The sequence below is a fragment of the Balaenoptera borealis genome (assembly GCF_965194805.1).
Source record: "Balaenoptera borealis genome assembly, chromosome: 13".
NCBI classification, from domain to species: domain Eukaryota; kingdom Metazoa; phylum Chordata; class Mammalia; order Artiodactyla; family Balaenopteridae; genus Balaenoptera; species Balaenoptera borealis.
In genome coordinates, this window is record NC_138870.1 from 103,856,812 (window position 1) to 103,880,812 (window position 24,001).

The 24,001-nt window shown below is 46.5% G+C and overlaps 1 protein-coding gene across 1 annotated transcript in view; it reads left to right on the forward strand.

Moving 5' to 3' along the window:
- Positions 1 to 24,001, forward strand: part of LOC309608733 (uncharacterized protein) — a gene marked incomplete at its 3' end in the record, with an annotated part of 305,981 nt that overhangs the window by 275,672 nt on the left and 6,308 nt on the right. The gene's annotated exons all lie outside the window — the stretch shown is intronic.

Consider the following 24,001-nt stretch of genomic DNA (forward strand, 5'->3'; position numbering starts at 1 on the left):
TTTTCTTTCTGACATAAACACAATCTGTTTCCCCAGAAGCACTGCCATAAACAGACACCAGGCCTCCCAAACCAAGACCACACACACTTGGAACACTGCCCCCTCCTGCACTCCTTTCCAGGGATTTCTGGAAACCCAGCTCAGAGACAGGCCTTCTGGGCAACCCCCCCACCCCCAGCTCTGCACCCCAAGCCTCCCTTTCTGTCCCTACAGCTGCAGCTCCCTCTCTGTCCCTACAGATGTGCACCACTGTAGGTGGTGCACATCTGGCTCCCTGCAGAACCCAGACTGTTGGGTCGAAGGCCAGGGCTGTGTGTCTCCCAGCCCAGGCTCCCCCTGGCACCCAGCATCGCCCCGACACATGTCCTAATAGCCAAGCACCTTCCACATGTCCTTGACAAAGAGAATACAGAAGCTCAGAGAGGTCAAGTCACTGCCTAAAGATCACAAAGCTAGAAGATAGTGGAGAAAAGTTCAAACCAAGAGTTTCTGATTTCTAAGCACATTCCTGTTCATTCTCAGTGTAAGTCAAAGGGCTCTTCCATCCAAGGTCTTTCCTTACTGAAGATGCTTCCAGATCTTTCCAAGGAGAGCACAGTGTGTACACGTTTCTTTGCTTTCTCACTGTGCTACATTATCCGTTTTCCCCATTAAGTCTTAGCCTATTAATAACCACCCATTTGTCTTAATTCAATAAAAAGATGATTGATTGTATTTGCAACGGTTTCATTGAACTTGTGAAAGTGATGGATGGGGTCCCGCAGCAAGGAAGCCTCAGGAAAAACCATATCCTTGCATTTGCTTGGGAGGGGTTCTCTGTCTCACCAAACATTTTGAGACAGAAATTTCCAGAAGAAATATACATTCAGTATCCTCAAGAATCAAATGCAAAGTGAAATTTTACCTTGATGTCTGTGTTCTGAATCTTTGATCTAGGGGTTCCATGGGGGGAGCTTCAGTTACTATTTTTCATTCAGTCACTGGCTACAAAACCACTTACTTGTGTGTTTATAGGAAGAGTGGTATGGTCGCTTCTGTCCTGGGTGGGGAAGGGAGGCCTCTCAGGTAGTGATATGTAAAGCCCAGACCCACGGTGGGTCCACACTCGGGGCTTTTCCTGTCCACCTGGAAGGGCTGGTCATGCTGGTACCTGTTTGAGCACAGGTGTGTCCTGACGTCACATGCATCCACCACGAGAAGGCCCTGAAACACGTCTGTCACCAAGTCTCCTAAGTTTGCAGCCAGCCAACACCACTGACCAAGGACCAGCTCCCCAGCCGGGCATCCTGGATGCCCACCTGGGCCTTCCTGATCTGACTTCACACCAGCCCACACAGCTCACTGCCTTTCAATCTTGCACCCTCTGCTCTGTGGGACCTGACGATCTGTCCTTCCAGAACCTCCCAGACCATTGCCCACAAGTCCTCACTGACTCTTCATTGGCACGTGGCAGATCCCTCCTTCCTCTCCGCTTAAAGGTAGAAATTCCGTGCACAAGTCTCTAGACTTGGGGTTCCAGTGACAAGTCACTGAGCCCCAACCTCTGTCAGGAGACATGCGAGGCTACCACCCCCGTTCCTAGCCTCCTCCTCCTCTTCGCTGCCCCAGGTCTGCCTGGGGTGTCGTGCTGGCCAGTGGCTCTTGTCACACATTCGCCAATCCAGAAACAAAATGGGTGAGAACGAAAGAGCAGAGCCAGCAGTGAAGCGAACAGCAAGCAGGCCTTTCTTTCTGGCTCTGCCCGGTCTCTGAGCTGGACCTCGTGCGGGTAGGAGGATGTTACAAACGCACCTCCTTGGAAACATCAGCCCAACGCTGAATTATTCTGTCCCTTATTTTAACCAATATCTCAAAACCCCAGAAAAGAGTTCTAATCAATAAGTTGGGAGGATGATGAAAACCTATTACTGGGAAAGAAACACATTATTAGAAAGATCAAAGGATAATAAGGCTCCAAGGAAGGTGGGGAGGGGTGTCCTGAACTCCGCGGTCGATGCCGTGTGAGTGGGTTTCGTGGTTTTTCCTCCCTAGAGTGGATCACATGTCCAAGTGCGTTCTCTTTCACGTAGCTTCTCTTCCATTAACATCCCCAAAGATGAAATCAAGAATTGTCATTAGTCCTTCTTTTTGGGTACAAGTTCCTAGAACCCATGAGAGCAGCTGATTGTTGGGTCTCACCCAGAGAAGCTGGGGAGGTCTTCCCTCCTCCCAGAGCTCGGTGCTGAGGACGCGGGATGGGCCAGGGGGTGCCGGCTATTATGAGCAGTCTCCTTATTCCAGCGTTGACCACGAGCTGCCAGAGTGTGGGGGAAACGGGGCCGACCAGTGCTAACCCCTATACCCAGAGCGCAAGGTGCAAGCTGGGCAGCTCCAACTCAAGGCCTCCGGACAGGATCTTGGGATGAGCACACCTGCATCCTTCTTGTTCCCAAAGGAAGGGCCCAGCGTTTGTGTGAGATCCCCGTGCTCTGGGCGGACACAACAGATGTGCTTCTGGTAGAAGCTTCCAGACCCTAGACTCTCCCTGGATCACCTCTGGCTTGTTTTCTTCAAAGAGGGCTCTCCCAAATTCCAGGGGGAGGAGAGACTACCGATTGATGGAGGGAAAGAAGAGGAAGGAAGACCACCACTGAGATTAGACAGGTGAGTCTGGATGAGAGAAAAGGACGCTTCCTAAAACATCAGATGGGAAGCAGAGTCTTACAGAGAGCCATTGATTTCCCAATGCCAACACCTGGGCCGTGGCTGGGACTCGTGTTTAGGGGTGCCATATTTGGCCAATAAAGATACAGGATGCCCAGTCAAATTTGAGAAAAAAAATTAAACAGAAAAACTACAAACACTGTTTTCCTATGTGTATGTCCCAAATATTGCAAGAGACGTACTTATACTAAAACATTACTCGTTTTTCAGAAATTCAGATTTAACTGGGTGTCCTGCATTTTATCTGGCAGCCCCGTGCAGGGTCCCTGGTCCCCATTCTGGGTTCTCTTTCTTGAGTGTTCTCTGAAATGGAAGGCTGAGTGAGAGTCCGGTGGCCATCTCATTATTTGTTCACTCAGTCAATCACTCACTCATTCATACACAAATGCACTCCTTTGCTCATTGAGGTTCTGTTATCTGATAGGCACGGGGACAGATGTCAGGGATACCAGTGTGAATAAGACAGGGTCCCTCTGATGAGCTTAGCGTCGAGGGGTAACATCCATTAGAGCACTTGTATCTCAGGGTTCAGGCTGCATCAGAGTCACCTGAGGGCTCCTGTGGCTGGCCGAGCAATGACCTTCCAGAGATGTTTACGTCCTAATCCCTGAACCTGTGAATCTGTGACCTCACGTGGCAAAAGGGACTTTGCAGCTGTGATTAGGTTAAGGGCTTTGGAATGTGGAGATGGTCCAGGTGGGCCCACCGGAATCTCACCGGTGGGATCTGAGATGTGGGATGTGATGAGGGGAGGGTGCTTTGAGAGATGCACGTCGCCGGCTTTGAAGAGGGAGGAAGGGTCAGGAGCCCAGGAATACAGGTACTTCTAGAAGCTGGAATACGTGAGGAACTGGTTCTCCCCTGGAGACTCAGAAAGGAAGGCACTTTGAGCTTAGCCCATGCAGCCCGGGTCAGACTTCTGCCCGCAAAGCTGTAACGTCATCAGTCTGTGTTGTTCTAAGTCTCTGAGTATGTCTCGATCTGTGCCCGCAGCGATAGAAAATGAGTACAGCTTCTTGAACTCGCCACAGGGCTTCTGAACCCGCAGCCAGAAGAGGGGCCTGGGAGTCTGCATTTCTAACACGCTTCCAGGCGATGTTGCTGCTCTGGTCTGGGGACCCTGCTTTGGGAACCACTGTCCTAGAGAAAAAGAAGGACGCTAGAAAGGGGACTCAGGCCCCCGATTTCCTGGAAGGAGACGGATTGGCAGACATCTCTTTGGCTGACAGTTGTCCCCCTGAGGCTGGGTTGGGATGTCAGGCTCCACACCGTGCACAGTTTGGACCAGCTTTGCTGGAGGGCCCAGGCCAGGACTCCCAGGCCCTCCAGCTCCAGAGGCAAACCGTCAGCCTCATTGACAGGCTCGGACACTAAATCAGGCAGCAGAAGCAACTTAGCCGGGTCCTGAGGCCAGTCAACTCCAGTGCCAGGGCCAGGATCTGGATTCTTTGAATCCAGGAACTTTGTTGGGGTCACACGCACAAGAGAATGAAGCTGTCAGTATCTCAGAAGAGAGAAAACAGGGAATCTGAGCTCTAAGGACCCGCTAGCCGGGGGTGTCTGGGCCAAACACCAGGCAGAAAGCGCTGTGAGCAGAGGGGAGGCTTGTGGTCCCTGGGATCCTCACCTATAACTCGAGGTGCAGCTCAGCCTCGTCTCCCAGCTCTGCCTGGGTGTAAAGACAATCAGTGCAAAAAAGTAGGACTGCAGGAGTCTGCAAATAATGAAGACCCCCCCAGAGGGCAGTGAGCTGCCCAGGGCTTCACAGAGGCAGGTGGTAGAGCGGGGGGCTCACTCAGGGCGGCTGGACCCCAGGGCCTACCTTCCGCCAGTGCCGGCAGCCTTGAGACAGTGACAGAGGGACCACGTTTGGCTGCAGACTCACACGCTTCATTCTTGTCTCCGGCTGGCCTCATTCCCTCCCAGCTCCGTGCTCCTGGTGGTGGATTTATATATCACAGGGTGTCCGCCCCCTCCCAGTCCATTCCAGCAGAAGCCTCTTTGAAGGCAAAATAGATTCCAGAATGATCGTTCACTAAGAGACATTCATCAGTGAGGTGTCCTCCATAAAACTGAAATATCATAAAATCGTACACGCGTGGGCCCAGAGACGGGCAGCAGCCATATTTCAGCAGGAACACGGCCAGCGAAGAATACAAGTGCCCGGTCTTGATAAATTAGACCCCAGTTGATACTGTTAGTTGCTTGTTGGCGAGAGTGAGATGGCCATTCAATCAACATTCTGGCTCCCAGGATGGCAGGGACAACAGCCTCATCCCCAATCAGTCATCAGCACGGCCTCGGGCACTGCTCGCTGAAGGGCCTGGGCCCACTCGGGCACCCGGGAGATCCCTGCTCAGAACAGCAGGTCAGGGAGACAAATGATGACCAGCAAGTTTGCAATCATGAGACATGAGCGCAGGCGTGCATGCGGGGGCCCATCGCTCTTCCTCCCCTTGGCAGCTCGGCCCAGCGTCCTGGGGGCTCTCCTGGGAGGGTGGGGCTGCTGGCCTTCATCCCGGCCACCCAGACGTGTCCGTCATCTGGTAGGAGATTGTTACATCCACCTGGGCCGCGAGCGTGTCTGGGGCAGTGAGGGGGCCCAGGGATGGGGAGGGGCCCTGGAATGTCCCCCGGCGACCTCCTTTCTCTCCTTTGGGGCTGCACTGTGTCTGCAAACCCAGAATCTCCACCTCTCCGCTCCGCAGACAAAGAGATGGCATGGAGGGGAGGGCTGCAGTCACCTGGCAATGTCACACCTGTGTCTGGTCGTAACTTTGGGGTTCAGACCCAGGTCTTCCTTCCCAAGCCCGGCAGCCAGACTCTTCCCAGCTCGTGAGGGTAGGCCCCGGCCTTGGCGAAGCCACCGTTTAGTGATGGTTCCGTCACTCGGCCGCAGGACCAGGTGAAGTGACAGAGGAATAACAGGGATGTTTGAACCTTGCTGTGACACCCCTGCGGAGCCCTTTGTCCCATGCCCCTCCACCCTTTCCAGAGAGGTATGCTCACTGAGTCCACGTCAGAGGTCCAGAGCGGTCATGAACTTGCTAAGGGTCAAACAAACAGGTAGCCGATCTGATCTGGGGACCTGGCTGGATAATAGAAACTTCCGTGCATTTCTACCACTACAGCTGCCACCCCTGGGCCAATGTGGGCTGTGGACCCCCGGAGGGTGGGCCAACCACTCTCCCTGGCTCCCTGATTTCCATGTGCAAATGGGGTGGGGGCTGGGAGCACCCAGCACATCCGGCTGTGAGAGCTCCCAGGACGCAGATCCGGCCCCTGCAGCAGAGGTGGCCCCGGCCACAAAGCCAGGCCTCCAAGAGCGGCTCTTGCCTCTGATTCCAACCTGCTTTATGAACATCAATTAAGTATTGATTGATAAACGAATGTATTAAGATCCTGAGAAATGGCTCCAGGCACAGAAGTAATGACTTGTTACTGTGAGAAATAGGCCTTGGAAGTACAATGATTTCTCACCCACCGATGTCCCTAATTCCGCACCTGCTCCGGGCAGGACATCAAAATAGGCAAAGCAGAATTCGGCTGACACCTGAAGAAATTGAATTTTGAGTCTGGAAGAGAAATCAGACCCATGGATTGGGGAAGAGTGTCCTCCAGCCTCTGACCAGCACCTTACCAGTCACAGCATCACACTTCTTCCACTCACCCTCAAGGCATGGTCCTGCCACCCCCTGGCCAGTCCCACTTTGTCGGCCTCTCCTCTTCCTCCAGCCCCTCCCAGGGGCGAGCCTGCCTGGTCCTCTGCCCTTGTCCCCTCCACACCAACTGTGAGCCAGCACCCAGGCCCAATTTTCACTCTGTCTCCCCTGCAGGGACCCTCAGTGCCAAGGGGCCAGGCCTGACCACTCCTCTTGCTCCATGCTGCCCATCAGGGTGCATCTCCACAAGGTCATGTCCCCCTCCCTGGGACAAGTGTACATCATACTGCCTGGACCACCATCACAAAATACCTCAGACCAGGCAACCTAAATAACAAACATTTGTTTCTCACATTTCTGGAGGCTGGAAGCCCAATATCAAGGTGTGCCGATTCTGTTCCTGGTGAGGTTCTTCCTGGCTTCAGGCAGCCGCCTCACCTGCTGTGTCCTCACATGGTGACAAGAGAGAGTTCTGGTTTCTTCCTCTGCTTGTAGGGACACTAATTCCATGCTGGGAGCCCCACCCTCATGACCTCATCACCTCCTGAAGGCTCCACCTCCTGACGCCATCACATTGGGGGGTTAGGAATTCAGCATAGGAATTTGGGGAGGGGAACCCAAAGATTGAGTCCATGACTGGTCCAGGGAGCTCCTTTCCATCAGCCTTCAGGGGAGATGCTCCCCAACACCCAGTCTTCTGTCTCCTGGGAGTCGCCATGGCTGTGGATCTCTTCCTTGTTCACTGGGTGACCCCAAGCTCCCTCTGCCCGCTGGTCTGTCTCTAACACCAGCTGGCGACTCATAGTTCCACATAAATCAGCCTTGAGCATGGGTCCTTTCTGCCACTCAGCGTCTGGTTGTCCTTTGTCTGGCAAACACACCCACACTTTCCCAGAGCAGCCTCCCCAGTCCCACGGCCGGGCTCTGAGGTTCAGGGGAAGCGCCAGTCCCCACACGGAGGAAGCCTTGGATGCTCCACTCCTCTGGTCACAGAGGGATGGACAGGGGAGCCAGGTGGGCCGAGTGGACTCAGTGAGACATTCCCGGGACCTGGCTTTCCCTCTGGACTTGCTGTTAAGAGGATGCTGGCTGCCATCTTGTTAGTAAAGCACATGAACTGAGACGCCTCCATCAAGCCGTACCTGCAGCCTGCTCTGCCTTTGGACCGTTCACTCCTGTGGTTCAGCACACTCCCTTGTGCCTCAGCTGGTTCTCTTGGGCTTTACTCACTTGTACCTGTAGGCGTAGCATTAATGCATCACCTAGAGTGTAGATTGCAGGCTGGGGAGGGAGTGTCACCTCTCGCTACGTGCCTTCCAGAAGCACCTGCCTGGCTGAGCAATGGCTCTGGAAACTGACCTTGGGACCCTGGGTTCTTCCCGAGCAGCCTGGAGAGAAACGGCCTCCCGGCTGTTCTTCATGGATCACTGAGATCCTGCAAACGTGCTCAGCCCCATTATAAGACCTTTTTCTGCTGCTCTGTCTTCCTTCTCCTCCTGGGCTGGGAGGCTGCTGTGAATTGTGCACTTTATTTTGGCAGCCGAATGCCCTGGTTATATAGCTCCCAATTACAGTGGGCATGAGCACGAGTGTTCTGGAAAAAATATATATGTATGAGCTGCCCAACATGGTGAGTCATCATATTTCCCAACTTTTAGGCAAGTTCAGGTGCCAGGGGACGTGACCCATAAATCAAACAGATGGAATCTTCACTTCTGGGGGGTGGGTGGGAGCGCTGATGATCTGTTCGCTCCGGGGTCGGGGGAGGGAACGTCTTTCTTTCTGTCAGAGAGTGCTCGGGAAGTGATAAAGAGGGGCTTGTTACTCCTATAAAACCTGAGACGGGCCTGACAAATTGTCTTTAATAAAATGTTCTCTGAGGAACATAATTGGGGAAAGTCAGGTCGAATCCTGGAAGCACCGTCAGATTGACAGACACTTACAGACAGATGGGTCCACCTGCCCTGGCAGGGGGTGCGGTGCTGTGTGTGCCGGCCTGTGTGTGAGTGTGTGTGTGAGTGTGAGTGGGCCTGGGTAGTCACGCATAGTCAAGTGCGTTGTGTGATTTTACGTGTCCAGGCTTGCCCAGACCTGTGACGTGTGTACACACCAGGGACCCAGGCACGTGTGTGTGTGTGTGTCTGTGTGTGCGACAAAAGCCAGGGAGACCCCACGCCCACCCACCTGATGTGGAAAGGATGCAGCAGGTGGTCCCACACAGAGCCTGGGTCCTGGGTGTGCCCAGATGGCCAAGGGCAACTCCAGGCATGGGCCAGTCCCTGACGTCCACACCTCCCAGGCGCCTCCTTCCCAGGTGTCCCCCAGCCCGACCCCCACCAACTCCAGCCAGGACTGAGGGGAGGCGGGGAGGGGCCCCTCTCCCAGCCCAGCTTAGAGCTGCATACAGCATCCCAGCCAGACAGCGTCACCTGCCCCTGCCCCCGGGGCTGGGCCGGGCTGGACAGGGCTCTCCCACCTCCCTCCCTCCCCCGTGTCCTCACCTCTGACCTGGTGGGAGCCTCAAGGCCCATGTGAAGTGCCCCCTTCCTTCTCCATGGAATCTTCTGTCCAAGCCTAGCTGGGCCTCTCTGGACACCCTGTGTCAGTCAAGCTGGAAAGGGACCCCCATGGCGTGCCTCACCCTCTGTGCCCAAGCGCCTTGTGCCGATGGGCCCAGCCAGAGCCCCCCGGGCTTTCGGCGGGTGGCACAGAGCAGTGGGAGTGGCTGCACCCTCCCCGCCCTCCCCGCATCAGCGACTCAGGGTCCCCACGGAGCCTGGGAGGAGCCGGCAGCCACGTGCACCCCTGGGAGGAGGGATGTGATGGCGCTGAGGGGAGCAGAGGGGGGTGAGTGGGGTGTGAGCAGCCGGGTGCACGTGGTGGGAAAGCAGGAGGCGCACGGGTGGGCGTGCAGTCGGGGGGTTCACTCTGGCGCCCCGGGCTGGAGAACGTCAGCTGCGGGCCCCAAATCCATGCTCCCCTCTTCCTTAGTAACAGAGGCAGCGCGAGCCAACCGAAGCCTTGCTCTCCCAGCTCCCTTCCAGAAGGTGGCGGCTGCAGAAATCGTGGGTGGGGAAGGGGCTTCCAGGAAAGTCCTCTCAGGGCCGGCAGAGGGGCCAGCCCTGGGGCCCTGTGCCCTTCTTTCTTCCTGCCGCCTGGACGGGGACGTGCCTAAGGCGGCCTGAGACTGGAGGATGGAGGATGGAGCTGTCAAGGCAGAAGATACAGGCAGCCTGGTCTCCATGGTCCCTGAGCTGCAAAGCTGGCCTCAGACAGCCCAGCCCAGGCTCTTCTGGAAAGGAGAAATCAGCCTGTCTCTAGCGTGAAACCCGGCATCGCCACCTACTCTACACCTGACTGGGATATGCCAGGTGGTCCTTCAGGCAGACGGGATCACTTAGGGTTTGGGGAGAATATGACGTCTTGGCAAAAGGTAGGCCTGAGAGAGAGGGGGACCGGGGGAGGTGGTGACAGGGAAACCAAGAAAGGGGTGTTTTAGAACAGGCCTAAATGCTGCTGCAGGATGGCCCACTGGATTTGGTGACCCTGAGGTCCGAGCCCAGCAGGACAACTCTGGGGATACAGGGTAGGAAACCAGGGCCAAGTGCTTGATTAGTGAGAGGGACCTGGGTAGTGTGTGCAAAGGACTTTTTTTGTGAGTTCTGTTGGCATTCTGGAAGGTTCTGTTTTAAAGATGGTTGAGAGCATCTTAGATGCTGATGGGGAAATGTGAGCATTCGGAAAACAAAAATGAAAAGTGGCGGGTAGGATGGGTCCAGAGCACCACCGGGTGTTGGGTCTGGGGGCACCGGGGGAGGTGGTGCCTAAAGAGGGGTTGCAGGCAGCGGTCTGGGCCTGCTTTAGGGAGCACCGAGGACACCGTGGGGTTTTAAACCAAGGAGTGACAGAGTAGGGTTTTGTTTGGAAAGATATGTCTGGTGGCGATGCCCAGGGCAGGCTGAATAGGTTGGGGCAAAAGGCAAAACCGGAGGCAGAGACACAGGTGGGAGGCCTGAGCCCAGGGAAGCAGCTGTCAGGATCCTGGCAACGGAGGAGCGTCCCAGCCTGAGAGGCGAGGGGTGAGGAGGGAACATCCACAGGCCCCGTTTTGAAAGAAAAGGAACCAAGTTTAGATTCAGGCATTTTATGTTCCTCACTTGGGGGGATAAAAGAAGCTATAAAAATTGTAGGCAGGTGTGCCTCATGTCTTGGTAATTTCCAAAGGATTGCTTTTAATATGATAGGCACATAAAAGAGTTTAAAAGCAACTGCTTTGCGTAGACATTATCCACTGCTCGTGGAGCCTCGTGGCACCAGGGGTGAGTTTTGCCCTTAACAGTGGCTCCGAGGCAGCAGGTAATGCTGGCAGGCAGAGCAGCAAAAACGGGGAAGCAAGATCCCACCACCCAGAACGGAGTCCTCAGGAGGCAAGGCCCCGCCCCAGTTTGCAGACACAGCCTCTAACTCCTGCCCCACCAGCTCTTAACTTACCCCACGTTGGGTAAAGTCATCCTAGGGATTGAGCGGTGAGTATGGCACAGACCCGGCCCCCAGAGCCCACCGTCCACGAGGAGAGAGACGTGTAAACAAGACACAGCCCTCTAACCATGAACCTGATTTGCCCGGGCATCTGCTGGAAGGAGATGGAGACATTTCTGCACACCCCGCCCCCCACCACCGCCGGTCCTTCTCAGGGGGGTGTGGTATGGGTGATGTTATTCCTCCACAGAAGGGATTTCTTGACAAGCCTGCTGGGGCAGAATGTGGGAATCCCAAGGGTCGGGGTGTGAGCAGATGCCAGCTGGCTGTTGTGTGAGCTGATGAGGAAGAGCCGGCCTGTCTTTCCGGAGAAAGATCGTAAGGCCTGGAGCTAGAAGTGGCAGAAGCCTCCACGCTCTGCAGTACCACCCTCCCTGCAGGCTCCTTGCAGGCGGGGAGGTTACTGAATTCCTCACCTGCCCCGCTGTGAGTGGGTCTGTGGAGGAAGCAGAGGCTCACAACTTTGTGTGTAGCTGGTGGGTGGACTGCACGCCGTGTACTTGAGTGTGAGCACAGAGGTGGCCCGGGGCTTGGAAGATCCCAGAGGGGCAGGAAAGCCTTATTGAGGAACATCTGAGTTCCTCATACGACTTCACGCACAGATGGTGTGATGACACCAGAATCCAAACCATCTACAGATCAGAACTAATAAGCAAGGTCGTGGATTGTATTTTCCATTCACTGAAGCTCCGTTTCATTCTCCTTTGAATCTGTCTTTTTGTTGTAGGTGGATCTTTTGATCCTCACTCCTGTCGTATCTTTGATTCCCTGTTTTTTCCCCTTTACATTTGCTTATTTTGCATTCTGTGCGTGGTGGTCAAAATCTCTGAAGTCTGGGTCTGTTCTTTTCTCCTTATTTTGCTTCTTGCTGGGTTTTGCTCTGTCTGGGTGACTTGTTCATCCCTATGGCTGTGCAAGTTTTAGTTATGAGATCATAGTGGTTTGATCTCTACTGTGGAGAGCTGGGAAAGGACCTGTCTGATGACATGAAGGGGCCTGGGATTCTTGGGTAGATTTCTCTTCTTCCACTAAATGCAGGACTGAGAAAGACACTTTCGTGGCTTTCTGCTTCTGTGGGACTATTCCTCCCCCACTCCATTCGCACCCCTACCAGCTCACCTCTTCTCTCCAGTGACCCCACCCTGAGTTCTGGCTTCATGTGGGGTGATTTCCAGTCCAACTTTCAATGACCAGGAGAGGTGAGTCAGCATTTCCTGGACTGATTGTAGACCTGTTAGTTTCTTCTTGTTTTACATTGGTAATTGCTTTATACATTTTAAAGCGAGATTATTATGTGCATACAATTTACTACTAGTACTTTCATCCTCTCACTTTTCATCCAGGTAGGTGGCAAGTGGATCTAATCCTAGCTCCCCTGGGGAGATAAAGGAAAGGAACTGTTATTCCACGTGTCCTTTTGTGGGTTTTCTGGGCCCAAGCCCTTGGGCTTGCCTCTAGTCCGATTGTGTTCCTCTTCCTGGCTGAAGGCATAAGCCCCGGAGGGCTCACCCACCCACACAGCCACACCTGTGAGCTGTGTGTTTTTAAACAGCCTGTCGGCTGGAAATAAATCTTTGTATTTTCCCCAGGAAATATAGTCTATAAATCACTGTGACATTTGAGATGAGGATCCCCCACTCCTACTCCTCTGCCTCTCTGGATAAGCCTCCACACTTGCTACAGAGCCTGGGTGGTGGCCAACCCACGTCATGATGGATGATGTAGGGACAGTCAGTTAAAGATGAAATCACTGGCATCTTCAAATGTCAGCTTTGTCATTACGGAAATGACCTTGCACTGCAGTGGCAGAGAAAGATGACTCTATGGAGAATTAAATTGGTGAGTTGCCACTACTTTCTATTCATCCTGGCCTTAGGATGTCTATGACGTCACAGACTGCATTCACTTTTCAAGGCTGTGATGGGAAATTTCATGTGTCCACTTGGCTGGGCTTTGGTGTCCACTTGTTTGGTCAAATACAAGTTTAGCTGTTGCTGTGAAGGTATTTTTTAGATGTGATGAACATTTAAATCAGTAGATTTTGAGGAAAGTGATTACCTTCATAATGTGAGTGGGCCTCATCCAATCAGTTCAAGTCCTTTAGAAAAGACTGAGGTCCCCCGAAGAGGAAGGAATTCTGCCTCCAGACCGTCTCTGGATTCAAGCTACAACACTGACTCCTGCTGGAATTTCCAATCTGCTGGCCTGCCCTGCAGACTCGGACATGCCAGCCACCTCAGTCACAGGAACTAACTCTTTAAAATAAATCAATCTCTCTCTCTACCTATAGATAGATAGCTAGATAGGTAGATAGGTAGATAGACAGATAAATAGATAGATAGATAGATAGATAGATAATCTGCATTTGTATTAGTTAGGGCTCTCCAGAGAAACAGAACAAATAAGAGAGATAAATAGATAGATAAATGATAGGTTGATACTATTGGATGGTTAGATCTATCCAATAGATAGATCTTTCTATCTATCTATTTATCTACCTACCTATCATTCTATCTATCTGTCTATCTAACTATCACTCTATTATTCTATCTATCTATCTATCTATCTACCTACCTATCCTTCTATATATCATTCTACCTATTATTCTTTCTATCTATCTATCTACCAATCTACCTATCATTCTATCTACCTATTATTCTTTTTATCTATCTATCATCTATCTATCTATCTATCTATCATCTATCTATCTATTTACCTATCCATCTTATTGGTTGTTTCTCCGGAGAATCCTAATACAAATGCAGATGATTGGCGCTCATTTAAAAGTTTTGCAATAGGACAGCTTGAAGAAGTCACATTTTATGTAATTCACTCAAGACACCAGACTGAAAAGGGAAAATAAAAGAAAGCAAAACACTTCTTCTTGTGCCTTCTGCCCCTGGTGTCCTTCAAATCTACCACCCTGATCTTAACAAATTCTTCACTGGAGGCACACCGACCCCCAGCTCCTGCTTTATGTTCTTTAATGTATCACCACTCTCTAACATGCTCTGTATTCACTTGCTAGATTGTTTTTATGTGCTTCTCCAAGAGAAATGTAAGGACTAGTGCCTGGAATGTGGAGGTGCTCATTTCAATTTCTACTGAAATTGATGAATTATGGTCATGAGAGAGCTAGTTATAGCTCAGGGAGTCAAAGTGTTGAGAGTCTGAGTTTGAGTATCAGTCAGATTGGGGTTTAAAGTCCAGCTCATTCATGTTCTCAGTGGTTTATCCTCTTTGTATCTCGTTTTCCACATATAAATGAATGTAACATCATCTACCACACTGGATGGGGTTCAGGATTCAACTATACATTTATATATATTTTCATAGACACTTCTGTACTTGGATAATATTTATAATCACATTATAAACTTTTCTTATAAAAGAAAGGAAATCCTACTAACTTCAATTTTTGACAACAAGTCTTTATACCAGAGGAAAATAAAGAAACATATGTAATATGCTCAAAGATGGACAATGTGAGCCAACATGCCGGACTGACTTTCAGGTATACATACTTATAAAAACTCAGAAGAAGTTGCTATGCACCCCTACTGAAGTGTGTAGCTGAGAACCAGTGTTATACAACAGAAATGACTGGAGAAGCAGCGGTGGAAGGATGAACAGTCAGTGTGGTATACCAGATGTACCTGTAGAGATCGTACAAAGTGATGACTATAAGGAAGACAGGAGGTGTGTAATGACCACATGCTCTAACAACAAAGAATCTGGGAAACTATTAAAACTGGAGGGAGGATACGTAAAAAGCAGAATGATTCAGCCGATTATTTTATAGGCATTCACTGAGAAATAAAATTGTATTACTTCAAAGTAATTGCTTTGGGAGAAGAAGGGTAGAGGGAGGAAGACACCAGGGTACTGGTAACCTGTGTCCAGGAAAAGATATGATGATGTAATCATCAAGGTATTAGTGGAAAGGTGTTCATGAGAACAAAATACAAGCCTTTCTAGATACCTGAAGATAGTCCTAAGAAAGAGAGAAAAAACAAATAAAAAGAGAAAACTAAGCATAGTGCATGGTGGGTGAATACGTGTGTGTGTGACACATATGTCATTTATATACATATGCATGCCATATAACTATGACAGAAGGAGGACAAGCATTGATTATACTGATAAATGACACACGGAAATGGGCTTAATTCAAACAAAAGAAATAGGATTTTCAGATTGGCTAACAAAGTGAAATCCAGCACTATGCATGAAACCTGCCTAAATTAAATGAGATTTTTTTTTTTAATTAAAAGGAAAGTACCCAATAATGCAGAAGCACCTTTCAAGGAGTAGAGATTGCAGGAGATAGAAGGAGAAGTAGACAAAAATAAGCTCATAACACCACACCACTCTCAATCCAAGAGAAATCAAGTAGACACACTCAGGAAGGAGATAGAAGATTTAAATGACATGATTAATGAGGCAGACCCTACAGATATGCATTGACCTCTGAACTCTGGTAATTGAGAATACTTCTTCTTTTTAAAAGTGCATGAAACATCCCCCCAAACTGACCACATCTTATGCTATAAAGAGAATCTCATTAAATTCTAAAGCATAGAAATAATGCAACCAGCATTCTCTTACCACCACCAATAAAACTAGAAGTTAATTATAGCATTAACCAAACAAAAAAGCCTGCCCACAAAATGTGCTATTAAACAACTCTTGGAATAAAAGTAAAATCAGAATGAAATTACAGAATTTTATAAATATAACAATAATGAAAACCAAAAGTATTAGACTCCACAGAATATAATTAAAGCAGTTATAAAAGAACAACTTTAACCTGAAATAAAAACGAATATCAGTAAAAATGAAAATATAAAAATAAATGAATATCAAACACAAAAAGTTAGAAAAGGAACAACAAAGCTAATCCAAAGAAAGAAGAAAAAGGAAGAAACAGAAGTACTAAAGTGTTAAAACAAAAGAAATTGAACCAGTAAATGCATCCAAAATCTGATTTTTAGAGGCCAGCTCAAAAAAAGTGCTGGTGGGGGCTGGGAGGGAGAAAGCACATGCATACGAAACTAGGAACGACAAAGTGTAAATAGCCATCAAATCTAGAAGGATTTATTTTTAAAACAAGATTACTTTGTAAAATTGCATGCGAATAAAGTTAAATGCCAAGATGAAATAAGTAACTTTTTAGAAAGATGCCAAGTACCAAAATTGACCCCATTAAAGACAGAAAATCTAAACAGGCCAGTTACCACTGAAAAAATACAGACAGTAGTTAAAGGCCACTAACTTCCTCCCAACACCATTTGCACAGGGGAAATAAACCGAGTTTTAATTAGATCAATTAACAACAATGCTACTTAAATAATTTTAGAAGAGAGGAAAAGGTAGAAATTTTCCAAATTCTTTTTATGAAGCAAGTAAAACCCCCATAACCTGACAGAGCTTTTATTAAAAAAAAGTTACTGACCAATCTCACTTATGATTATAGACACACCAAAATATTAGATAAAACATTATGAAACAGAAGCAAACAACATGTTACAAAGTCATGCATCATGACCAAGTGGTTATTTTACCAGGAACAGGAAGGTGGTTCAATATTAGAAACATGTTAATATAATCCATCAAACGAATAAGGACTAAGCAAAAATATCTGATCACTTCAAAAACAGAACAGACTTTTTACATAATTAAATACATTATGTTAAAAATACACGATAAAATAGCAATTGATGTACCCTAAATCTAGTACACAGCTCAGTGGAGAACACAAACATCCTTCCAGCTAAAGACAGGAAGAAGATAGGGGTGTACATCCCTTTGATCTTTTAGAATTGTAATTAGAAGAGAGAAAAAAAATAGAGGCACAGGAGCTGGAGAAGAGGAGAAAACAAAATCATCCCTATTTGCAGGTGATCAAATTAAATATTTTGGAGACCCCAAAATCAAAGGAAAAACTCTTACAGAAAAGAAGCAGGGAATGTATTAAATTAGCATATTATAAAAGCAACATTTAAAAAATCACTAAGAACTTGTTCTTCTGGGAAGATGGAGTAATTTCCCCTATTCCTACAACTAAAACCCCTGGACATTGTATATAAAACCAAAGAAAGAAGTCTCTAAGAGGTGAAGAGGGGGATGCAGGCTGACTTTGGGACCCAAGGAATGACATGGTGGTGAGTTCTCTGGCTGTTTATATTTTTGCCTTGTATATCCTAGACTTGGAGCTGAAGGTAGAGGCAGCTTGGGAATGTCATGCAAACAACAATGAAACAACCCAAAAAAGCCTGCTCTCTGTAGCCAAAGGACAAGGAAAGGGGCAGCTTTGCAAGACAGAAGATTTTTAGACAGCAACCGCCCTGCTCCAGGAAACACCAGAACAATCTGTGCCCACCCCACTCACATCAGCAAAGATCACTCCCATCCGTCAGGAAGGAGATGCCGTACCACTCCTGGCCCAGTGAAGAGAGAGGACACAGCCTCATGCAGCAGAGACCATGTGGGAGAGGGAACCCCCATCCCCAGCAGCAGTAACAAAGAGCCCGCCCCACGTTGGGAGTCGAGGGAGGTGGAGTGGGGAACCTGGGTGTTTATGTCTGTCTCCACTTGACTGTAATGAAAGAAACTGGGGAGCATGGTGACCCCTCCCTTCCCTCCCAGAGCAGCATGAGAAGGAAAATGAAGAGAATTTCTCACAAGCAGACCTGCTCTGCAGCTAACACAGGCTCACTTAAGAGCCAATCTCATAATATAATACAAAAATGTCCAGGTTTCAGTGGAAAATCACTGGTCAGACCAAGAATTGGGAAGATCTCAAACTGAATGAAAAGGATGGTCAGTAGAACACAGAGATGTTAGAATGACCTGACAAAGATCTCAGAGCATCCCTGATAAAAATACTCCAATGAGCAATTATAAACACACTGAAGCAAACAAAAAAATAGAAAACCAAAGCAAAGGAATAGAAAGCCTCAGTAAAGAAATATAGATATAAAGAAAAAGTAAATAAATAACAATTTTAGGACTGAAAAATACAACAGAAAGAAAAAACACCGTGAATGGGGTGGGTTCAACATCAGGATGGAGGGGCAGGGAAAAGATCTGCGAACTGGTAGATGAAACGAGAAACAACACAATCAGAACATCAGAGAGAAGGGCTTCCTTGGTGGTGCAGTGGTTAAGAATCTGCCTGCCAATTCAGGGGACACAGGTTCGATCCCTGGTCCCGGAAGATCCCACGTGCCACGGAGCAACTAAGCCTGTGCACCACAACTACTGAGCCTGTGCTCTAGAGCCCGCGAGCCACAACTACTGAAACCCATGCACCTACAGCCCGTGCTCCACAACAAGAGAAGCCACCGCAATGAGAAGCCTGCGCACTGCGACGAAGAGTAGCCCCCGTTCACCGCAACTAGAGAAAGACTGCATGCAGCAATGAAGACCCAACGCAGCCAAAAATAAATAAAATTAAATTAAAAAAAATTTTAGAAAACATTAAAAAAAAATAAAAAAGAACATCAGAGAGAAAATTGACTGAAAAGAAATGCACAGAACCTCAGGGACATGTGGGATTATGACAAAGTCTAAAATTTGTGTCATTTTGTCCCTAGAAGAGAGGAGAAAGAGGGCTGAAAAGTACTGGAAGAAATAATGACTGAAAACTACCCAAATTGTCAAGACACATAAATATACAGATTCAAGAAGATGAAAGAACCTCAAACAGGATAAACCTAAAGAAATCTGTTTCAAGATACATCATAATTAAGCTTCTGAATGGTAAAAACAAAGGAAAAATTGGAAAGTGGTCAGAGAAAAACACCTTACTTGGAGGGTAAAAAAATTTGGATGACAGTGGATTTCTCATAGGAAACCATGGAGGCAAGAAGGAAATAATTTTTGGGGGGTCCTGAAAGAAATGAGCTGCCAGCCCCAAACTCTATCCTCAGTGCAAATATCCCTCAAGAATGAAGGGAAACCAAGATATTCTCAGATGAAGGAAAACCAAGAGAAGTTGTCACCAGCAGACCTATCTTGGAAGAACGGCTGAAGTTCTTTAAACAGAAAAGAAACAATAAAGGAAGGGACCTTAAAACACTGAGAAGGAAGAGAGAACACAGTGAACAAAAGCGTGGACAAATGCCACAGACTTTCCTTCTCCCCCTGGGTCTTATAAATCACATCTGATGCTTGAAGCAAAATTACAACACTGTCTGATGTGGTTCTCAAAATATGCAGAGAAGCTATTTAAGGCAATTTTATGTATGATTAACTGTGGAGTTAAAGGGTTGTGAGAGAGGAAAAGGATCTATACTTCATATACTACAGATAAATCAAAATGGAATTCTAAAAAAGGAAGACAGGAAGAAACAAACAAACAAAAAAACGCTGAGAGAAGAAACAGCAAACAAGAATTAAAATGGCAGAGTTAACTCCTCCCATATCAGTAATTACATTCATATAAATGATCCAAATACACTAATTAAGATACAGACAGTGGAGGAGTGGGTTAAAAAGCATGACCCAACTATGTGCTGTCCACAAGAAACTCACTTCAAATACAATGATACAGGCAAGTTCAAAGCAAAAGGATGGAAAAAGCTGTACCACATAAGCACTAATCAAAGGAAAGCAGGAGTAGCCGAATTAATATCAGATAAAGTACACTTCAAAGCAAAGAAAATTACCAGGGATGGAGAGGGACATTACATAATGATATTAGGGTCAATCCACCAGGAAGACACAGAAATCCTAAATTTGGATGCACCGAACAACACTGCTACAAAATCAATGAGGCAAAACCCTGTAAAACGGAAAAGGGAAATAGACAAACTACAACTGGAATTGGAGACTTCCACACTCCTCTCTCGACAACTGATGGAAAAGTAGACAGAAAATCAGAAAGGTAGGAAAGAATCCAGCAGCACCATCAACCACAGGATCTTACAGGATGCTCTGTCCAACAAAAGCAGAATACATGCTCTTTTCAAGTGCTCACAGAAGTATACCAGGATAGAACACATCCTTGTCCATAAAACTAATTTCAACAGATTTTTAAAAGAATTGAAATCGTACAGTGTGCTGTCAGACCACAGTGGAGTCAAACTAGGAATGAATAACAGAATGAAAACAGGAGAACCTCCAAACGCTTGGAACCTGAGCAACACACTCCTGAATAATCCGTGGGTCAAAGAAGAAAATCTCAGGGGAACTAAAAAAATACCTCGAGCTGAATGGAGATGGAAATACAATTAATTGGTGGAACACAGCTAAAGCGGTGACACTGAATGCACATGTTACTAAAGAGGGAACGTCTCAGATCAATAATCTAAGCTCCCACTTCAAGAACCTGAAAATAGAAGAGCACAGTGGACCCATGGCAAGCAGGAAGAATAAAGATAAGAGCAGAAATTTTTTAAAAAGTTGGAATGTCATAAAGATGTCAATTTTACCCAAACTGATATGCAGGTTGAATGCAATGCCTATCAGTCTCAGAAAGATTTTTTTTTTTTTTTGTAAATATAGATAAGTTCATTGTAAAATTCACATGGAAAAGCAAAGACACTCTAAACTGCTAAATTTTACATTTTGAGAAAGAGTAAAGTGGGAAGAATTGGCTGACCTGATTTGTTTTTGTTTTTTTATTGTGGCAGACTACATACAACATAAAAATTACCATCCTAACCATTTTTAAGTGTATAGTTCAGTAATGTTAAGTACATTCACATTGTTGTGAGACTAATCTCCAGAACCCTTTTCATCTTGCAAAACTGAAACTCTGTCCCCATTAAGTAGTAACTCCTCTTTGCCCCCTCCCCCAGCCCCTGGCACCCGCAATTCTATCTCTGTTTCCACGAATTTGGCTACTCTAGGGACCTCATATAAATGGAGTCACATAATATTTGTCTGTTTCTGACTGGCTTATTTCTCTTAGCATAATGTCCTCAAGGTTCATCTGTGTTGTAGCAGGTGTCAGAATTTCCTTCTTTTTAAGGCCGAATAATATCCCATTGTATGTACAGACCACATTTTGATTACCATTTCATTTGCTGATGGACAGTTGAGATTTTTCCACCTGTTGACTCTTGTGAATAAAGCTGCTATGAATACGGTGTGCAAATACCTGTTCAAGACACTGCTTTCAATTCTTCTGGGTATATACCTAGAACTGGAATCAGTGGATCATATGAAAACTCTTTTTTTAACTTTTTGAGGAACCACTATACTGCTTTCCATAGTGGCTACACCATTTTACATTCCCAGTGACAGTACACAAGAGTTCTAATTTCTCCACACCCTCACCAACACTTGTTATTTTTTGTGTTTTTGACAGTAGCCATCCTAATGGATGAGAGATGGCATCTCATTGTGGCTTTTACTTACATTTCCCTGGTGATTAGTGATGTTGGAAATCTTTTCATGTGCTTATTGGCCATTTGTGTGTCTTCTTTGGAGAAATGTCTGTTCACGTCCTTGACCCATTTTTTTTTATCAAGTTGTTTTTTTTATCAAGTCGTTTGTTTGTTTTTGTTATTGTTGAGTTATGGGAGTTCTTTATATATGTATATGAACCTCGTATCAGATATACGATTTGTAAATATTCTCTCCCACTTCATGAATTGCCTTTTCACTCTGTTGATTGTGGTTTTTGATGCACTACACCTGATTTTAAGAATTTTTTTGTAGCTATTGTATTCAAGACTGGTATTGGCAGAGAATACCAGAAATAAGAGAAGACAGAGAATCCATAAATAAGTCTACACAAACATGTCAGCCGAATTTTGACAAAAGTGTAAAAGCAATCTAATGGAGGAAAGATAGCTTTTTCAACAAATGGTGCCAGAGCGATTGAACATTCATAGTCAAAACTCAAAACCAAAACCAAAAAAACCCTTGATTTGATGCTCACATATGATTTCACATTGAAAGGGATGGCAGACTTGAATGTGAAATATAAAACTATGGAACTTATAGAAAAAAAATACAGGAGAAAATCTTCAGGACTTAGGGCTAGGCAAGGAATTCTTAGACTTGACACTAAAAGCACAACTGTAACAGGAAAAACTCAGTTTGGATCTCATCAAAATAAAAAACTTGATTTGTGAAAGACGCTGTTAAGAGAATGTGAAAAGAAAAACTACAAAGTGGGAGAAAGGACAAAGGACCAACATCTAGAATACATAAAGACTTCTCAAAATTTCATAGTAAAAGAGATCCAATTAGAAAATGGGCAAAAGACATGAAGATATATTTCATGAAAGAGGATATTTAGATGGAAAACACATGAAAATATATTCAACATCATTTGCCATTAGGGAAACATGTGTTAAAACCACAATGAGAGATCACTACACACCTATCAGAATGGCTAAAATAAAAATTAGCAAAACACCAAATGCCAGTGAGAATGCATAGAAGTGGGACCCCTCATACACTGCTGGTGGGAATGTAAAATGACTGGGGTCACATCAGAAGGAATCAGACAACGTGTAGCCTTTTATGCCTGGCTTCTTTCACTTAGCATGTTTTCAAGGTTCATCCACATGGCAGCAGGTGCCAGAACTTCGTTCTTTTTGTAGCTGGACAATATTCCATTGTGTGAGTGTCCCCCAGTTTGTTTGTCCATTCACCTATGGATGGATATTTGAGTTGTTTCTACATTTTGGCCATTGAGAGTAGATGTGCTAAGAACATTTAGGCACAGATTTTTGTTTGGGATGATGAAAAAGTTCTGGAACTAGACACTGGGATGGTTACACAACATTGTGAATGTGCCACTAAATTGTACACTGTAAGATGGTTACAGTGGTAAATTTTATGTCATGTGTATTTCACTACCATTTTAAAAATCTTTAAAAAAGAAGAAGAATGGGGGAAAAAAGGACTCAGAGCCAAGGTTGAAGAGGTCCTCTAACCAAAGATGGGGCAATTTTCGCATCATTAAACTGATGAACTTTGATGGATAGAACACATTGACTCTGTTCAAATCCTTGAGTCTGTATTAATGTAAAATACTGGTCACTGCTGGAGTATGTCGGGTACCTACTCATTATTTTGAAAACTGCTAAATAAAGGGAAAGAAATAAGTATTTATCCCTGTTTGGCATATAAGAATTTGACTTCTGGGTGAAGAGATAATTGAAATGGGAGGTTTCTTTATATACGAACATCACAGCTGTTAAATAAAGAATTAATGTTAGAATTAGAAGGTCATTATTTTCAACCCTTCATGGATTAATGGACTTACAATGGTCATCAACAGATGCTAAAATCAGAAAAAGGAAAGCCCAGCAGACACCAGGAGTCCCTGACAGAAGCCCAGCCCAGTGTGTGAAATCCTCTTGCCAAAAATGAAAACCCAATCTGATATCAAACCTCAAAATCTAACTCCTGATTTACTCGAGCCTCAGGGCCAGTGAGATGTGTTTATCCTCAGAATCCAGACTCAGGGATAAACCCAATTTCTTTCCTAAAAACACTACAAAGGAAAGGGGATGCGGGTGGCAGATCTTTGAACTAAAAAAAGTTTTTAGAGACATATCGACCAGTTTCCAACTATGGATTTTACTTGGATTCAGATTCAAACTAACAAAATTAAAAATGTAGATAGTTGGCCAAATTGAAGCATATTATTGGATATTAGTTGCTATTGTGGATATGCTTAAAAAAGCCCTTTCTTGTAGAGATGCATACTAATAAATTTACAGATAAAATCTAAACACAATATTTATTAAATGTTTACTTTAGGAAAGATGAGGAGATAAAAGAATAAAAAGATAAAAAACAAAAGCAAAGTAAGGAGCCCTCCCTTCTCCGTCAGAGAGGGGTTCTCCAGCTCCCGGCTTGTCTGCTGGAGGCTTTGCTGCTGAGTCCCAGCCCCTCAGGGCATTTGCAGCCTCCCCTGCCTCTCTTCTGGGAACCCCGATCTGGCTCCAGAAGGAAATGCACTCAGGTGTCACAGAGAAGGAGATCCACATTCTGTCTACCCCAGAAAATGGCTCATGGACACAGCAGAGGAGGCTAACTTTCTGACGGGCAGCAAGGCTGCACTTCTGAGTAGGGGAAACCGCAGGGTGGAGATGCAAACTCATAGAGGGGTCACTATTCCTACA